The 18,402-nt window shown below is 49.7% G+C and overlaps 1 protein-coding gene across 4 annotated transcripts in view; it reads right to left on the bottom strand.

The window, feature by feature from the left end:
* Positions 1–16,785, bottom strand: part of NDEL1 (nudE neurodevelopment protein 1 like 1) — a 44,575-nt gene extending 27,790 nt beyond the window's left edge. For 2 of the 4 annotated variants that reach the window (XM_008687998.2, XM_008687997.2), the window contains exon 1: positions 16,654–16,784. The gene's annotated coding sequence lies outside the window, so the exon portion shown is untranslated. Of the gene's footprint in view, positions 1–1,179; positions 1,334–16,653 lie in introns of those variants that run through there. The other 2 variants (XM_008687996.2, XM_040630017.1) reach the window with 2 other exon arrangements.
* Between the last annotated feature and the right edge of the window lie 1,617 nt (positions 16,786–18,402).

Below are 18,402 nucleotides of genomic sequence, written 5' to 3'. Positions count from 1 at the left end.
CTCCCCTTTACTTCTCTTCAACCCATGACTTAATGCTGCATGTACCACACCTCATGATTTAGCAAAGCCATTACCCTACTTCAGAAGTGGATTAAGAGCAACACAATTTATGAGACAGAACAATTAGCCAGCGACCCATGAACGTTTCAGACAGAGTAGGATTTTCCTTACGACCGAGTAGCAGTTCTTATCTCAAGTGAGTCTGCTCAAAAATATTCAAATGCATCTTCTTTCTACTAGCTTCTGGCATATTTTCGGCAAGTCAAATTTTCTGCTGTGCTTTCTAGCTGTGAAGGGTATAAAAATCACACACACACACACCGTAATTTCGAGGCTAGAGACGTAAATTCTGATCCAAACGAAGCCATTCACCAACTGGAAGAATCCAAAGTACTCTATAAATCACTTACTCCCCCACCCACCCCACCCGGGCTCAACTTCCCCATCAGTCAAATGGAGGTAACAGAAGCAAGCGCAACCGCAGGTGATGAGGTTCAAGAGATAACACGGAGTGTTCTGAAATGCGTCAAGGCGCCGCAGAATTGGAATGTAATTATCAGCACCGAAAGAACCCTCACTGCCTCGGCAAAACTTAAAAGGTTACTTCGTTGCTTACCAGCAAAAAAGAAAGAAAGAAAACGGCGAGCACAGGCAACCCGAACCCTTCGGGGGACACTTTTGCGAACTCCAGGAGGGGCGGGGAGTCACGGGGATGCCACCGGAGCCCGACGTGGGCCGCTTCGCCGCCGCCCCCAGCGGGGAGAGGCCCCGAGAGCTGGGAATCCGAGCCGGCCGACAGCCCTGCCCGCCGAGGGCGCTCGGGGGAGGCGGGGGAGGGCTGGGCGCGCCGCTGCCACCAGCGCCCCGGTCCGCGGTGCCACGTCCCGGCCTGCGTCCGCGCACCCCCCGCCCCGGCTCCAGCCCCGGCCGCGGGGCTCACTCCCCTCCGGCAGCCCCTCCTTCCCGTGGGCCACACCTCGGACCCGGGCGGGCAGGGGTGGGGGGGGGGCAGTTAGAGCGGTTGGAACAGTCGCCCCGAACTGGTCGCCCCCAGAGCCCGGGCCCGGCCCGGCGGGGCCTCGCACCCGACCCGCGGGCCCGGCGGGTTTCCCGGGGACAGGCCTCGGCGCCGCCAACCGGCCCGGCCCCCTCGGGAGCGGCCCTGCACCGCCGGCTTACCTCCAATGTGTCAAAAGCGCATGTTCGCCGCCGCTCGACCGACGTCTCCGCTCCGCTGGCCTGGCCAGGCCCGCCCAGCCGCTCGGCTCCGCTCCCCTCCGCAGCCCAGAGCTCCACTCCGCGCACCTCGGCGCCCGGCTCCTCCCCGACACGTCAGGGGCCGCCTGGGTGTCCGAGGCCATTCTGTGACGCACGGGGGCGGGGCCCGGAGCATGCGCGCGAGCGGGCGCGCGGCCGGGGCGGGGCTGCGGCGGGGATGGCGTCACGCGGGGTGAGGGGGACGAGACTGGCCGGGCCCGGCGCGCTGACGTCAGGCTGGCGGCGGCCTCTGCGCAGGCGCCCCCGGACCCCGCGGTTCCCCCAAAAGCGCTGAGCGGGTCAGGGAAGTGACGCCCCAGGCGGGGTGGAGGTGACACCCTCTCGCCTCCCCGTCTTTCAGCCACCGAGGTCCCTCGAGTGTCTGTCTCAGGGCTCTGTTCTCACCTGGGAGGGCACCCCAGAGCACCCCGCAGAATAATAGGGGTATCCTTGTCCCCCTCGTCATTCCCCTGAGACCTGCGTGGAGTTTACGGCACTCTTTCCAGCTGACATTGTATGCCAGGATTTGTCTTCCTCCGGGAGATTGTAAATTCCGTGAGAGCTGGACCCTTCTAGGTCTTTCTCATCCCAGCAGGGAGCTTGGACATAAAGTGGGCGCTCAAATACTTGTTGATCAGAATGAATGGATTCGTGGGGGGAATACAGATACAATCACTTACGTATTTTGCATATCTAAGCGTATATTTATTTGTGGGTGTATCCCCCTGGGGCCCCTGAAGCCTGGCAACGTAGGGGACCCGAGAGGGAAGAGGCCTGAGGGGTTACTCAGCTCAGAAAGGGGAGAGATGAGGATGAGCAAGTGCTTGGGGAGCAGAAACGTGAACCGAGCTGTTTTAAAAAGCAACTCTAGGAATTTTTACTGCATAATGTGCAGTGTAATTATCTCTGATGTCAGTGCTATCAGGATTGGATCTGTGGGTGTTTTGGAAGGGATAATCATGTGAAAGGCAGGCCTCAAGGTGAAAGCAAGGTGAGGTTGGAAGGTCCAGTTATGTTTTTGAGGAAATGGACCTAAATGGGAACAATGCAAGATGGGTTGTAAGAGATGTCCCAATCAATAAAAATTGGAGACGTGATGAATGGGGTCTGCAGGAAGGATAGCACCTTGAACTAGACTCTGAAAAATAGAGGGTTGAAAAGATCATGATAATGACAGGAAGAGTAGTGCCCTTTTCTTGTGCCATGTGTATGCACTAGTAATTTTGCAGAATGCTTGGTTTTCATAATTTAATCCACACAGTGGATTAAATAGGCACTGTTAAAATTCCCATTTTACCAGTGAGGAAACTGAGAGTCAGCAAAATAACGTTGTCCAAGGTCAATCAACTAGGAAAAAAAGAGGACTCAAGATCCAAACCCAGCCAGTCTGGATTGTTTAATTCCAGAAACCACACTATACCCACTCAGTTAGGGGGTCTATTAATAATAACTACCATTTATTGGGCTAGAGCACTGTGCTAAGTGCATTTAAAAAATTACCTCCCTCAGCCCACACAAGCAGCTTGTGAGCCTGGAATTATTACCTCAAGCCATATATATATTGCAAAACCAAGGCCCTGGGGAGCTAGAGTTTAAACCCAAGCAGGTCTTTGTCTAAGCCCAGTGACCTGGGGGACACAGAGGAAGCTCTTTCAGGATCTGGGGCTCTGCTTCCCTGTCCGGAAGCTGTGCTCTGGCCGATGAGATCACAGGCAGAGAGGTAATTAGGCAGGGAGGCCTTCCTGTGGACCTCCTGCCAAGACCCAGCAGTCCCACCCCAGAGGAAAAAACAAAGTCTGCAACTCTTGTCCCCGCCTCCTGGCTGAAGTCCTGGGAAATACACTGAGTCACCTAATGGCAGGCCAGGCCCTGCAGAAAATCTTGTTGTCATCTTGCAGGCCACCTCCCCTCCCACCCAGTCTGGACCCAGAACTGGTGTTTGTCAGGCTCCGTGCGTTGGCCCCATCGCAATGAATGGGCTTTGCCTGGCAAGGCTCTCAATAATAGCAAAGCCCCTGACCTCCTTCCTCTGTGCCGTAACAGTGAACAACCTTTGCCCCACTCCCTGCTTCCAGTCTGCCCATCCAGGGAGAGCAAAGTGGAAGTGAAGATTGAAAGCAGCCTCAAGGGGAACAGAAGTTACAAAATCGGCTTTGTGAACGTAAAAATGATGAGTGAGGTTGTGCCACCTTCTGCCTCCATAAACTCTTTACTAGGGGTTTCCTGAGGCATGGGTCAAGCCGAAGGAGTCAATATCACAGTCCCTGAGAGCACACACAAGCATCCCACCTTCCCTGCCATGCACTGAGAGACTCAGGAAACAGAGGCCAGTTTCCACTGGGGAGGGGTGGGGGAGGTAGGGGTTGACCAGCTGCCCTACGAGAAGTTTGGACACTAATGTAAACTCTAGCTAATGAGAATGCAGGACTCCAGCCACATCACACACTAAAGGTAACATGGTACGTATGGGCCTGCCTTGAAAATTCCGAGGAGATGGGGTCCATGGAACCCTCTGTTGAATCAGGTGAGCAGAGACCTCATAATCAAAGGTTTGATTCAGCCTAATCTCTCCATATCTTTTGGGCCAGTATTTTCTGCTGACCTTTAGGGGCCTAGATCTCCTGTACCCAGGCTGGCCAAGGGACTCCCAAAAGCTGCTGGTTACTAATGGCCTGCTGGATACATTTGCCAGATGTCCTACCGCCACCTCCATCTCGTCTGAACCCCAAACAAATCCTCCTTTTGCCCCAGTTAAAATTTCCAAAATGAGTTTCATGTTTCTGGCAATGACGTCATCACTCCCCTGGTTATTAAGGCACAAAAGCCTCCTCGAGTCACCCTTAATCATCCCCTTCCCCAGCTTTCATTTCACTCTCGAGGTCACCAAACCCGAAAGACCCTCCCATCATGAACTTTCCAAAAATCCATTTTCCCAGTTCACAGTCTTCTATCTCTCCGTCCCTCCCTTCCCAAACTTCTCTCCCCCTAAATTTCATCTTGGTCCAGCCCAGCAGACCACACAGCCATCAGACTAACCTTCCTAGGGTCCCTCTGTGTACAGAGCATCGCTGGCTCCAAAACTTGTTTCGGCATCCTGTTGCCTTTGTGACAACGTACAAGCTACAAAGCCTAGCATTCAAGGCCCTCCCAAAGCAACTCCAACCCACTTCTACAATCTACTTCCTATAATTCAGCTATGTGGGTCCGACCAGACCCTCCACTGCATCCCCCAAACAGTTCCCTTCCTCTCTGGGCCTCTTATTGACTCCCACTGCCGTGTGTCCTACAGCTGCTCCCTAAGCCCCGCTAGCCCACCTTCCTCTCTGCCTTCTGAAGTCTCATTCATATGCTCCCTCCTCCAGGAAGCCCTCCCTGATACCTAAAGCCCCAAAACGAGTGTTCCTTCCTCTGAGTTCAAGCAGAACCCCATATAGTTCACAGGAAACTTACTGAACACAGCCTTTTGGTCATGGGGGTGTCTGAGCTCCCCGCAAAGGAACCAAAGCTCGCTGAGCACAGGGATAATATTGATTGCCTCACTATTCTCCAGCAACAGGTGTTTAGCAAACAGTTAGTTAAATGTGCTTCAATTAAAAGTGAAAGAAAGAATCCGTAGTTTGGTGGCTATGACTCCAAACGCAAGACTGACAGCACTTTCTGGAAAATGCCCCAAATTATGAGAAAAAAATACCACATAGAGAGATCTTCGCTAGTTCGAAAGGCTGAACTTAGGTGATGCCAGGTGACAACGGACCTGGAATTCAGGTCATGGGCAATTACGGCTTTTCTGTAGCCCAAATCTTAAATCCCAGACTATACCATCTACAATCCCCAGGGCAACATCTTTTGCTTTTGTATTAAAAAAGAATAGTCATGGGGCGCCTGGGTGGCTCAGTTGGTTAAGCATCTGCTTTCGGCTCAGGTCATGATCCCAGGGTCCTGGGATCAAGCCCCATATCCAGCTCTTTGCTCAGCGGGGAGCCTGCTTCTCCCTCTCCCTCTGCCTGCCACTCCCCCTGCTTGTGCTCTCTCTCTGTCAAATAAATAAGAATAGTCATAATAAAAATAGAGTTTTTTATTTAAAAATTATACTCTTGGACCTTGAGGTGAGACATAGTTTTCTAGAGAGAGGCACGTCTTTCATTCATCGGCTATGAATTTAGTGCTTGCTTTGTGCTAGGCACTGTGCTCGGCCTTGGGGATTCAAGCCCATCACTGTCAAAAGCACTCCCAGCGCCGTGGAACTTATCTTCTAATGGGGAAGACAGATAATAAGCAAATAGACAAATCTCGTTCTGTCCGATCATGACAGATGCTAGGAAGAAACCTGCCCAGGGCAAGAGGCTAAGATATGGCAGGCGCGGCTCCCTGAGTGACTATCGGGCTTAATGTCATGGGAGCGATTGTCTTCCTCCATAAAATTGTCAGGACCCATAAGATAAAGGTCTGCTATATAAAATGCAACAGAGATGTGAAATCAAGAACATAATAATATAGGCCAATGCCTTAGATAGGGAAGCTGATCTTACTTTCCATCACAGTGCCGGGCATAGAGTGGGCATTCCATAAATAAACTGGATGAAGGACTTGCTAAGTGGTCTACGGCATGCCCAGCCTTCAACCAGATGATAAATTCCCCTTCCGAGATAAGGAATGGTTCCAATGATTCAAAACTGCCCTCTTCCGCTTGGGCCCTGAGCCTTGGGGCCAGGCAGCTGTGAACAGCTGGGCGGATCCCGGCACCACCTCAAAGAGAAAGGTAGACACATTTGAGGTCTTTGTTGTATCCTCAGCGGCTCCTTGAACACACCGAGATCACCAAACTACTCAAAGCCATTCGGGCTTCTAAACCCCAGCTCTTCTGTCAGGATCTCTGTCCCCTCAATTCCCAACTCCCCGCTGTCTCTAAGTCAACAGAAAGGCAGGAATTGGGTGTGACGACCAGCGTAGGTTCCAAACCTCCTTGCTGTTCCTTCCCTTTCCACCGTGTCTGTCTGAGGACGCCACCTGCTTCTGGATCCCTCACCCGCGGCAGGCTTCCAGGGTAGCTTGCAGGTGAGAACGAGGACAATTCAGGCTGAGGCTATCCCAGGCCTCCCTGTCAGAGTTCTGCTCTGGTACCTGGCAGGAAAGGGCCCTCCCTTGTCCTTATCTGGGGGAGTAAACTGAAGATCAGTCTTTGCTTAACTCTTTGTTTCCCCTCCCTATTAATGGAATCTGATAATCCTGCCACGCTCCCATGAATCTCTTGGAGCTGCCCCAATTTCTTCCCCAGCAACCTACCTGAACTGTGGGCTTCCTCCCGTTCTGGAACTCCCTGCAGCCTCGTGGTGTTCCTGAATTCAGAGCTTCCACTCCCCCAAGCTTCTGTCTTCTCTGTCAGCCCTGGCTCCCACCCAGCCCCTTGTGTCACTACCCACGCCCCAGAGTGACAGCTCCTTCCACAGCAAAGGAAGGCACGACACTGTTCATTGTTAGCTCGGTTGACACCTGGCAACCCCAAGGCTGTTGGCGTCACACCTCCGTAAACAGTGTGACTGTCCCTTGACCAGATCTGCTCACGTACCTTCGCAGAGGCAAGGTGGCGCTGGTTTTGCTCACTCCCAAACCATCCTAATGAAATGACCGAGGCTCAAAAGAAACGGAGCGTTTCTTACCAGGCTGAGCTGCGCTCCCGGGCAGTTTCAGCCAAGTCCCCATTAGCAGCAAAGCCGGGGAGTCGGAGTTACCAGGACTGAATGACCGTGCCCGCAACCATTCAACAAGCCATCTCGAGTGCCCAGCCTGTTCTAGGCTCCAGGAATAGAGCAGTTAATGACACGAGCTCACAGAGAAGAAAGGAAACAGAAAAGAAGGAAACATTAGCCCGGCAGGTAGTGGGAAGCACTGAGGAGAAACAAAGAGGCTAGAACCATTCGATATTTTATATTTCGAGGGCACCATCTGACATGTAGCTCGAACGACAAATACCTTGCAACGAACGCTTTTAAGTTCTGAGATATTTCCCTTGCTCTCAGCTGCTCCTCCTCTTTTTTTTTTTTAATATTTTTAAAAGATTTTATTTATTTACTTCTTTATTGGAGAGAGAGGGCACGCAAGCAGCAGGAGGAGCAGAGGGAGACAGAGAATCTCACACGGACTGCTTGCTGACCTCAGAGCCTGACGCAGGGCTGGATCTCGTGACCCCGAGATCATGACCTGAGCCGAAATCAAGAGTCGGACGCTTAACCGACTGAGCCACCCAGGCGCCCCCTCTTTTTCCTTTTTTTTTTTTAAAGATTTTATTTATTTATTCGACAGAGATAGAGACAGCCAGCGAGAGAGGGAGCACAAGCAGGGGGAGTGGGAGAGGAAGAAGCAGGCTCATAGCGGAGGAGCCTGACGTAGGGCTCGATCCCATAACGCTGGGATCACGCCCTGAGCCGAAGGCAGACGCTTAACCGCAGTGCCACCCAGGCGCCCCGCCCCCTCTTTTTCCTTTTAGAACTCCAGTAAAGGGGCGCCTGGGTGGCACTGCGGTTAAGCGTCTGCCTTCGGCTCAGGGCGTGATCCCAGCGTTATGGGATCGAGCCCTACGTCAGGCTCCTCCGCTATGAGCCTGCTTCTTCCTCTCCCACTCCCCCTGCTTGTGCTCCCTCTCTCGTTGGCTGTCTCTATCTCTGTCGAATAAATAAATAAAATCTTTAAAAAAAAAAAAAAGAACTCCAGTAAAAGAACTCTCCAGTAAAACAAAATGAGCAAGAAGCAGCAGCTGACAGCATTTAAAAATACAGGTGACTAACAGACATATCATAGTCACCTTCTCCTGATCAAAAACATTCCAAATAGAACAGCAAGGAAGGGGGGGGAGGGCTGTGTGTCACTAGCTCGGATGTCAACCACAGCTAACCTGGAACGTGAGGATTGCTCTTCTAGGGGGTCACACATGTGGAGAACGTTGTCTCAATAAGGGGAACCAGACCCTGACCACTTATAACTGTACCCTAAGATGGGCTCACAACCTACGGAGTCCAGGCGCTCTCGGGGGAAACTGCACACGAGCCTTTGTCAATTCCTACACGTATAATACAGAGCGGGTCCCGATGTCCACTTTGAAAACGGCAGAAGGGGGCTTTGTGGCTTGTACATGAGAAACCTTCTCTGCTCGAAATTAGATCGGGCTTTTTTCAAGAGTGTGTATTCCACAGAGGCCAGTTTTGACTCATAAAGGCTGACGTGCAGAAACAAAACGTCCCAGGGCTCGTGTGAATCATGGCAGAAATGTCCCTTCCATACAAAGGAAATACGCATCCCTTTGGAGGGGAGCAGGCCAGGCCGACAAGAAGACAGGGATCTAAGTGCTGGTGGCAGGACCCCAGGGAAGGTGGGGGAGCAGGAAGTCCTTTCTCCAAGCCTGTTGCTGTTTCAACGATTTTCAAAACTCATGTATTAGTTGGACAGTTATTAAAATCGTGATAAAAAGATATCAGAGGCCGCTCTGTGAGAGCAGGAGGCCAGGACACACAGAAGAGTTGATCAAAGGGTGGCAGGACCCACCCTCCACCCCCAGCCAGAGCCCCACCCCTGCTCAGGGCTCCCCACCCTGGTGCGAGGGTGCAGTCAGGAGCCCTTCCCTGGGCCTGGAGCCCTTCCCTCCTGCCGCCTTCGGAATTCAGGAATTTCTTCTGGCCCCATCAGCAGGTGATTTTGCCCATCACTTCCCTCCCCTGAGTCTGGGTTTCTTCCTCTATAAAAAGAGCAGGTTGGTAGCAGCTGCCATGAGTCAGGACCCGTCCAGCCCTCTGGGTGCTGAACACCCTCACTGGGGGAGCTGAGGTCCCTGGCTCTCCGGGGCCAGTTTGCCCTAAGTCATGGCAAGGTCAGGTCCCTCCTTGGTCGGTCGGTCAGTGAGGGCAGGTGACTGAGGACCATCTTATTCTGGCCAAGTTCGTTTGCTCTGCCCTGGGGAGTCTCTGAACTTGCAGAATGGGCCACTTCCAAGGGCATGTAAAGTCCGGTGTATTCGTCTCCTGTGGCCGCTGGTAACACATTACCACATGCTGAGTGGCTTAAAACAACACTAGGGTACCCTCCTCCAGCTCTGTAGGTCAGGTGTCCAAAATGAGACTCAGAGGGGTAAAATCAAGGTGGTGGCAGGGCTGGTTCCTGCTGGAGGCTTTTGGCCGCTTCCAGCTTCCAGATGCCCCGGGACTTCTTAGCCCGAGCTGCCTCTCTCCAGCAGCCCCTCTGCCACCACATGACCTCGTCTGACTTTGACCCCCTGCCTTCCTCTCAGGAGAACCCTTTCGATTACACGAGGCCCACCCTGATATCCCAGAATAATCTCCCCACTTCAAAAGCCTTAACCACCTCCGCAAAGCCCTTTCTGCCATATAAGGTTCTGGGGATTAGGATGTGGGCATCTTTGGGGGGTTATTATTCTTGCTACCACATCTGATGTTCTCATTTTACCACCTTCACAATATTTGCCATTTCTCCATATCATCTTTGAACTTTTCTTTGAATTGACTCCCCTCCTCCCTTTTTTTTAAAGTAAGCTCCATGCCCAGTGTGGAGCCCAGCTCGGGGCTTGAACTCACAACCCTGAGCTCAAGACCTGAGCCCAGATCAAGAGTCGGACGCTTAACCAACTGAGCCACCCAGGCACCCCTGTACTGACTCACTTTACAAAACAGCCCTAAACAACCATAACTATGAAATCCTGGAATTAACCGTCAGTCCTGTTTTCCCTAATATTCCATAAAATAAACAGATAGCTATTAAAATGGCAAGTGCGGCTGCCTGTACCATGTAACATCACTCTGCACGCCACCAGGAGTACCAAGGTCATCCTTTGGGGGACAGAAATAGAATGCAGCCTGCTGGTTTTACAGAAGAGGGTAATTTGTCCAAGAATGCACAGCCACAAAGAGCAAAACTTCAGCTCCACCCACAGCTTCTTCCCCATCTCCACCCTCACTCGTCACAACTTGAGAGCATGTCAGTTTTTCTTCACAGCATCCCTACATTGGAGATTCATATCATCTAGTGCTCAGGTCCCCTTCTGTTACGCTCCTGGGTATTTTATATTTAGAAAGTGGCATTTCCTATTGCTTCCCCTGTCGACCAGCCCTCGTGTATCCCACTTATCTGTGCTAAACAGTCGCGTGTTTACTTGGCCCGCATCTGGACGGCGTCCAAGCCCCAGGGACGAATGAACTGAAAAGGAAGGTCAGTGGCCAGTGGTGACTTTGTACTGGGCTCCTTGGCATCTGTCCCAGCTGCAGGCTGAGCTTTGAAAACCACTTTTGAGAAGACAGAGTTCTGTTCCATACACACAGTGTGGGATGATATAATTATCCTCGTCTTACATAACGATCGGCATGCAATAAAAATAGCTTTCGTTTATTGGATACTTAGTGTGGGTCAGGCCCTGTGATAAGTGCTTGCCAAACACCCATTCACGGCAACTCTATGAGGTAGCTCTTCGTGTCCCCACTTTACAGAGGAGAAAACCAAGTCTCAGAGAAGTTAAGCAGCTTGTCCAGATCGCACGGCAGCTGTGACAAAGTCTGTATTCATAGCGCCTTGGAAGACACGAGAGAACTTAGAAATCCACCTGAGATGAGGAAGGAGGGTGGGGAATCCCAGAGAGGCTGAGCAACCTGCCCGAGGACACACAGTTGATGGCAGACTCAGGGACAGTTCATTCTTTCTCATTTTCTCACTTAAGCTCGTATTTCTGGGATGACTTCTGCAGACACCTGCCTGATATGCTTCTGTTTTCTCCTCGTTACAGACATCCCTCCTCCCTGATGCTCTTGCTCTCCGTCCTTTTCACCCTGGGGTTGAAAGCCATGGAGGAATCTAAGGAGAACCCCAGAGCAACCTTTCTCCGTCTCTTCCTCCAACCCACAGGAAGAAAAAAAAAAAAAAGACAGAAAGTGCTAGAAAATCTCTGTTGAGTCTGTAGTCACTGATTTGAAATTCGTAACACTTTAACCAAAAAAGGATTAAAGTTTGCTTTTTATCCTTTCCCCTCCCCCCAAAAAGAGGGTGCTAAGCAGATAACAGAGTGGAAACAAGGTTAGACGGGGTCATGATCCAGAGGGGAACTTGTTAATGAAGATTTTAACCCCAAAATAAATGACCCGATGGCCACACAATGGACTACCAAGTTACAATGAATAATCATGTCATACGACAATGTATAATACAAGTAAAATGACTCTTATTTTCATAAGTACATAACTACAGAAAAGGTGATTTATATTTTCTTTTTTTGTGTTTATTTGTGTTTTCCAAAAATGCTACGGTGAACGCAGATTACTTTTTTTTTTTTCTTTTTTAAGTAGGCTCCACACCCAGCATAGAGCATCTTGAATTTACAGCCCTGAGATCCAGACCTGAGTTTAGACCAAGAGTTGGACGCTTAATTAACTGAGCCACCCAGGCGCCCCTACAGATTATTTTCTTAATCCAAGGAAGGGAAAAATATCATTAAAAAATATAGACATAGTCATTAAGATCTGCTGTTTTCCGAAGCCTGTGCTCTGAGACCGAATAGACAAGAAAATAAGAGATCGACCCTACGCCTCTTTACAGAGCTGGCCATAGATCGACAATTTAACAATTTTCCTACCCCACTAGAAAAATGAGCAATGGATATAAATAAGTGGTTCATAGGAAAAAACAAAAAAAAATGGCCAATAAATATGTAGGAAGATAGTCAGCCATATCATGAATAAGTTTTGAACATGTAAATTAGAATAACAACGAGATATAACTTTTTGCTTATCAGACTAGCAAAGTTTAAAATAAACGGTAACGCTCAATATGCTGTTAAAAGTATGAGAAAGTCACTGCTCTCGTACAACACAGATCAGAGTGCAAATGTTATAACCATCACAGGTACCATGATGGGTTGAATACTTGTATCTTCACTTCCTCTTGAAACACCACAAGAAACACGGGACAAAAATTCTAAAAGGGAGAAATCCACGAGGACAGAGTACAGGAGAGAAGACAATGATGACACAAGGTGTCAACAGAATCTGGAAAATGGAAAGCAGGTTGGCGAGTGGAAGCTGATGGAGAGGATCAGAGAAGGCTGGTAACCGAATGCCAACCGGAAACAAGCAGGGTCGTGCCTCTGACCGACACACGGGCTCAGGAATTGGAGGTGCCAGCTACGTCAGAAGGCCGGGTGGGGTGGGGCTAAAAACAGGAAGGTCTGTTGAAACTACGGTATGTTTACAAAGCATTTTAGAGGCTGACTTCACAGCCCCAGCAAATGACAAGCCAAGGTATTCACCTCTCTGCCACCCCAGCAGGAGGAAGATGTTTACTCTGGAGAAACTAAACCAGAAAAGCTCCCGACTAGGGCACACTGGGCCACACCAGAGGGCAAGGCTAAGTCACCATACTACAAAGAGAAGGGGGTTAGAAGGAAGGCAGATCCTTCAACGGTTGTACACTGAAATGAGATCCTAGGTTCCTTCCCCTGACAGCCTCCCAGAATGCCTATAGCCTGACTTGTACCCTCCAGGCAGGAGATCAGAGAGTTTTTCTCGACAGAAGCCAACTAGCTCTAGAGAGGTCTCCCAACCACATGGCCTGGTCTGGATTACCTCACAGAGCAGCCCAACAGCCAACAAGATGCCCCACCCCCCCACACACACACACAGAGCCTCCAATCAGCTTCTAGCTCCTTGATCATAAAAAATGAACATTTAGCAAGCAACCGGCAACATTTAAAAAGCCTCCAGTGTGAAAGACGGAACAAAATCACATAAAAGAAATTCAGGAGTAGTAGATACAGTGGACGAAGCAGAAGTAAACTGGAAAAAGAAAAACTTTAATATCTTCCGAGAAATAAAGATATCACTACATTCATAAAACAAGAACATGGTGCTACAAAAAGGAATGACACAAGAGCCTTTTTGTTTTCAGTGAGGGTTGAAATTAAAATATGCAGTTGATGGGGCGCCTGGGTGGCACAGCGGTTAAGCGTCTGCCTTCGGCTCAGGGCGTGATCCCGGCGTTCTGGGATCGAGCCCCACATCAGGCTCCTCCGCTATGAGTCTGCTTCTTCCTCTCCCACTCCCCCTGCTTGTGTTCCCTCTCTCGCTGGCTGTCTCTATCTCTGTCGAATAAATAAATAAAATCTTTAAAATAAAATAAAATAAAATATGCAGTTGAAAAAAAGATGGAAACTACGAGATTATCTGATGTGTCTGATCCTATTGAGAGAAATTTAAAAGTCCTGTTGGAGACGAAACAGTGATATGTATGTGAAAACTAAGAAAATGAAAAACTGAGGCAACCATCAACTCCAGGGGGAAAAACTTGGACAAAAGGAAGGAAATAATAATAATAATAAATTAGATAGCTCGGAGAACAATACTTACATAGTTGAGCATAACATACTTTCATCACATAAACATGAACACTGATTTAACCACAATTTGTAATATAACCGTATCAGGAAGATGGGGGAGCGTTAATATAGATGGGGTGATGTACCCTTACTTTTCATAATAAGTCAGTAGATAATGACTAAAATAGAAAAAAATAGTTACACAGGCACTTTAGACACAAGTAAAATAATTAAAAGTGTTTGTGTCTGATAAGGAAAACTTGGAAGTGGGAAGATGGGAAGGGGAATTGCTATTTTTCATTTTTGTGTTGCTTTGTGTTCCTTTAATAAAAGTGGGTATGGGGGCACCTGGGTGGCACAGCGGTTAAGCGTCTGCCTTCGGCTCAGGGCGTGATCCCGGCGTTCTGGGATCGAGCCCCACATCAGGCTACTCCGCTATGAGCCTTCTTCTTCCTCTCCCACTCCCCCTGCTTGTGTTCCCTCTCTCGCTGGCTGTCTCTATCTCTGTCGAATAAATAAATAAAATCTTTAAAAAAAAAAAGTGGGTATGAAATTTAACATGAATAAAAAGTATGACATTTATTGGAGGAATTTAGACAAATGGACTAAGACTGTAAATACATGTATAACATTTGCCCAGCAGTAAACTTGTAAGGATTTATACTAAGGAAATAATGGGGGGTTAGTTTGCAAAGATGTGTGTTCAATGACGTTTAGTGCAGCATTGCTTGTTATTATACCAATAAATTGGAAACAGCCTAAACACCCATCAGTAGGAGATTGGTTCAATAACTTCTGGTATGTCTACACACTGGAATCCCACATAGCTGTTAAGAAAGACAAGGTAAGGACACCCCGGTGGCTCAGTTGGAGAAGCATCTGCCTTCGGCTCAGGTCATGAACCCGGGGTCCTGGTATGGAGCCCTGTGTCAGGCTCCCTGCTCAGAGGGGAGTCTCCTTCTCCCATTCCCTCTACCCCTCCTCCCACTCGTGCTCTTGCATGCACACGCATGCTCTCTCGCTCTCTCTCTCAAATAAATAAGTAAAATCTTTTTTAAAAAGAAAGACAAGGTAGGGGGGCGCCTGGGTGGCACAGCGGTTAAGCGTCTGCCTTCGGCTCAGGGCGTGATCCTGGCATTGTGGGATCGAGCCCCACATCAGGCTCCTCCGCTATGAGCCTGCTTCTTCCTCTCCCACTCCCCCCGCTTGTGTTCCCTCTCTCGCAGGCTGTCTCTATCTCTGTCAAATAAATAAATAAAATCTTAAAAAAAAAAAAAGAAAGAAAGACAAGGTAGATATTTATAAATTAACCAGAGATGATACTCAAATAATATTGTTAAGTGAAAAAAGGTTAAAGGACAGAGTTTGACATAAGAAATATTTGTTTTAAAAGTCTAGTTAATTTCCAGAATATATAAAGCACTCCTACGACTCAACAACAACAAAAACAACGTGATTGAAAAATGAGTGAAGAACTCGAGTAGACGTTTCTCCAAAGAAGTATACAAATGGCCGAAAAGCACGTGGAATGATGTTCCACACCACTGATTACTAGGGAAATGCCAGTCAAAACTGCAGTAAGACACCACTGCACACCCATTAGGATGGCGACTAGCAAAAACACAGAAGGTAGCATGTGTCGGCAAGAACATGGAGAAACTGGAACCCCCATGCACTACCGGTAGGGCTGTTAAATGACGCAGCCACTACGTATGAAGTAAGACGATTCCTCAAAAACTTAAAAATAGAATTGCCATATGATCCCAGCAATTCCACTTGGGGCATATACTCAAAAGAATTGAAAGCAGGGACTCAAACAGATATTGGTGAACTCATGGTCGTAACAGAATTATTCACAACAGCCAGAAGGGGGAAGCAATTCAAGTGTCTACCAACATGCAAATGGCTTAACAGAACGTAGTCTAGTCACACAACAGAATCCTATTCAGCCTTAAAAAGGAAGGCAATTGTGACAACAGGGATGAACCTTGAGACCATTTTGCTGAGTGAAAGAAGCCAGTCACGAAAGGACAAATACTGTATGATTCCACTTAATGAGGTGTCTAGAGTCGTCAAACTCAGAAACAGAAAGTAGAATGGTGGTTTCCAGAAGCTGGGGGAAAGGAGAGTGGGGACGTGGTATTTAGTGGGGACGGAGTTTCAGTTTTGCAAGACGATAAGAGTTCTGCAGATGGGTGGCGATGATGGGTGTCCAACAATGTGAACGCACTTGATGCCACTGAACTGTGGACCCAAACATGGTAAATTTTATGTATATTTTACCGAAATACATTTTTAAAAAATTTTTTGAAGTCTAGAAATCTATCCGCCGAAGTGTCCATGGTAATCCTCGGGGACGGAATCATGCAAAAGCTTTCTCTGTACTGTGGGGGTTTATATCAACTATCGTACCAGCGAAAAAAAAGGTCAAGACCCATTTAGAAAATGAATTAAAAGTAACGTCAAATTCTGAAGGATACCATCTTACAGTTTACAAAACACTTTCATAATCACTGTCGTGATTAAGCATCACAAAAAATCCCACAAAATACAGACACTGTGCCATTTTGTAGACGAGAAAACAGGTTCGGAGGGGAGTGACTTGCCCGTGAGTGAGAGAAGGAGCTGGACTCCTGGCAAGCCCCTAACTTGGTCAGCTCAGCACGCTGTTAAACATCACATGGAGAGAAACCTGTCTGAACCCAAGAAACCCTCTCTATGAGCTTCGAAAATGCTAGCCAGGCAGCCCAGTAACCAAAAGACAAATCAAGGCGATGGGATCTTAGGGAGAGATGGGGATAGACGATGTGGTTTCTGGAAGCCACCAGAGCAATCATCTGGTGTGACCCCCACAGAGACAAAACGAGCCCCACAGAACTGCCCTCAGCCTTTGAGAGTGCCCCCAGCCACACGGACGGAGAGGGTCTGCAGACCACCGGGAGCCCCCCGCTCTGGGGTGCCTCAGGCTGGCCCTCACCTGGCCCAGACTTTCTCCAATCAGACCCCCCGCCCCCCTGCCCCCCACCATCCCGAGGTACCTGTTCCTGTGTCCCGGGCCTCACCGATCAGACCAAGAGCCGCGCACACGGAAACCAAGCAGAAGTCAACAGGAAGCGTGAGAATCACCATATGACAAAAGAGGTCCAAGGACAGGAAGTGGGTTCGGCCGCAAAGGCTGGGGCCGTCATCTAGAAGTGAGGCAACCCTGCTAGCCTCCTCGCTCAGCTGGAGTGAAGCAACACTTCCTTCAATGCCAAACAAGGGAAGAGAGAAATCAGGTCCGCACTCCTCAGCCAGGCCTTCGAGGCTGCCCACTGTCCCTGCGTGCGTGCATGCCCCTGTCCTTGTATTTGGAGGGGAAGGGCAAGGGCAAAGCTAGCACTTACTGAGGGTAGGAGCTGCATAGACCCTGGCACAGCACGTGAACTGAAGGCAGAGGGCCACCGCCCACCCCTTTTATAGCTGGGAGACCTGGAACGAGCTGCGTGGGGTCTGAGTCTCCTTTCCCCCCTCGATGAAATGGAGGTGATACCAGTACCAGCCTCCCAGGTCCGTGGATGCTTGAATGAGATAATGTGTGTAACTGGCTTCACACGGGTCCCATGAGTCCCTCCTCCCCTCTGCCTCTGCGAATCGGACCCACGCCTCAATCTTTATCGGATCGGACCTCCCTGGTCTGGAGATTCCTCCTGGCGTGGTTGCAGGGCCCCCCATCTACGAGAACCGCTACTGAGACCCTGCACTGACCATTCCTTTCCCGTGGTGATGTGTGACCTCCCCAGGGTCACCCAGTGAGGGTGGAGGCCGCGTGGCTCTGTCTCTGTGTTCCCAGAACATTCAGCAGAGCGCTGCACGTGGGTCCATAAATGTCCACGGGCCTTCCAGATGCTGTGGCAACACCACTCTATTTAAAGCATGCAGGCAGACTCGGGAGCCTGGGCTAAGGACCCCATAGCAGTGGGGTGAGGCTGAACGGGCTTTGGCAAAGCCTTGCATGAGGGCAGGGCCAGGGTGAGCCTTGGTTCCTCTTAGCTCCGCTCACAACCCCCTAAGACCCCTAAAGATGTGAAATGTGGCAACAACCCAAAGCTCGACGTGCCTGGGAGTGCAGCTCCCACCCCCCCTCTCCATTTCCAGAAGGATCCCTGCTTAGCCTGCAGCAGGCTCGCATCTCCCTCAAAAGCAATCCTTGGGCCCACCACCCCATCAGGAGACCTGCCCTCCTCCTGGCTCTCCGCCCTCACCTCTCTGACCTCCTCCTTTTCAGATAATAGCACCTTCTTCAGGATTGTTCCCTCCAACTTACCACTCCCCCAGGGAGCCCATCTAGCTGCTTCTTCTAGCTAACCCCAAGCCTTGTCGAGGCTTCCTATGTGCCAGGGACTGTATTAAATGTTTGACCTAGGACGTCCTGCTCTAACCTTCAAACCGCTCTCTAAGGTAGAGGCTGTTACTCTTCCCATTTTTTTAAGTTGTTATTTTTAAGTCATCTCTACACACAACGTGGGGCTCGAACTCACAGCCCTGAGATCAAGAGTTGCAAGCTCTTCCGGCTGAGCCAGCCTGGCACCCCTCTTCCCGTTTTACAGATCAGGAAACTGAGACCCCAAGAGGTCACACAGCTTGCCCAAGGTCACCCAGGAAGTGGACTCACACTCTCACTTGTAGTGCAGACATTCCCGCGAGAATTTACTCCAGGAAGCTGCAAACTGAGGGCAGAGCCCTCTCCCCTCCCATAGTGCGCAGAAATGGGACAGTGCAGGCCGTTGTGTTCTAGAGGTAAGAAC

This window comes from Ursus maritimus, unplaced genomic scaffold, assembly GCF_017311325.1.
Source record: "Ursus maritimus isolate PB19 unplaced genomic scaffold, ASM1731132v1 scaffold_14, whole genome shotgun sequence".
Taxonomy (NCBI): Eukaryota; Metazoa; Chordata; class Mammalia; order Carnivora; family Ursidae; genus Ursus; species Ursus maritimus.
This window is presented reverse-complemented; position numbering and strand designations above follow the sequence as displayed.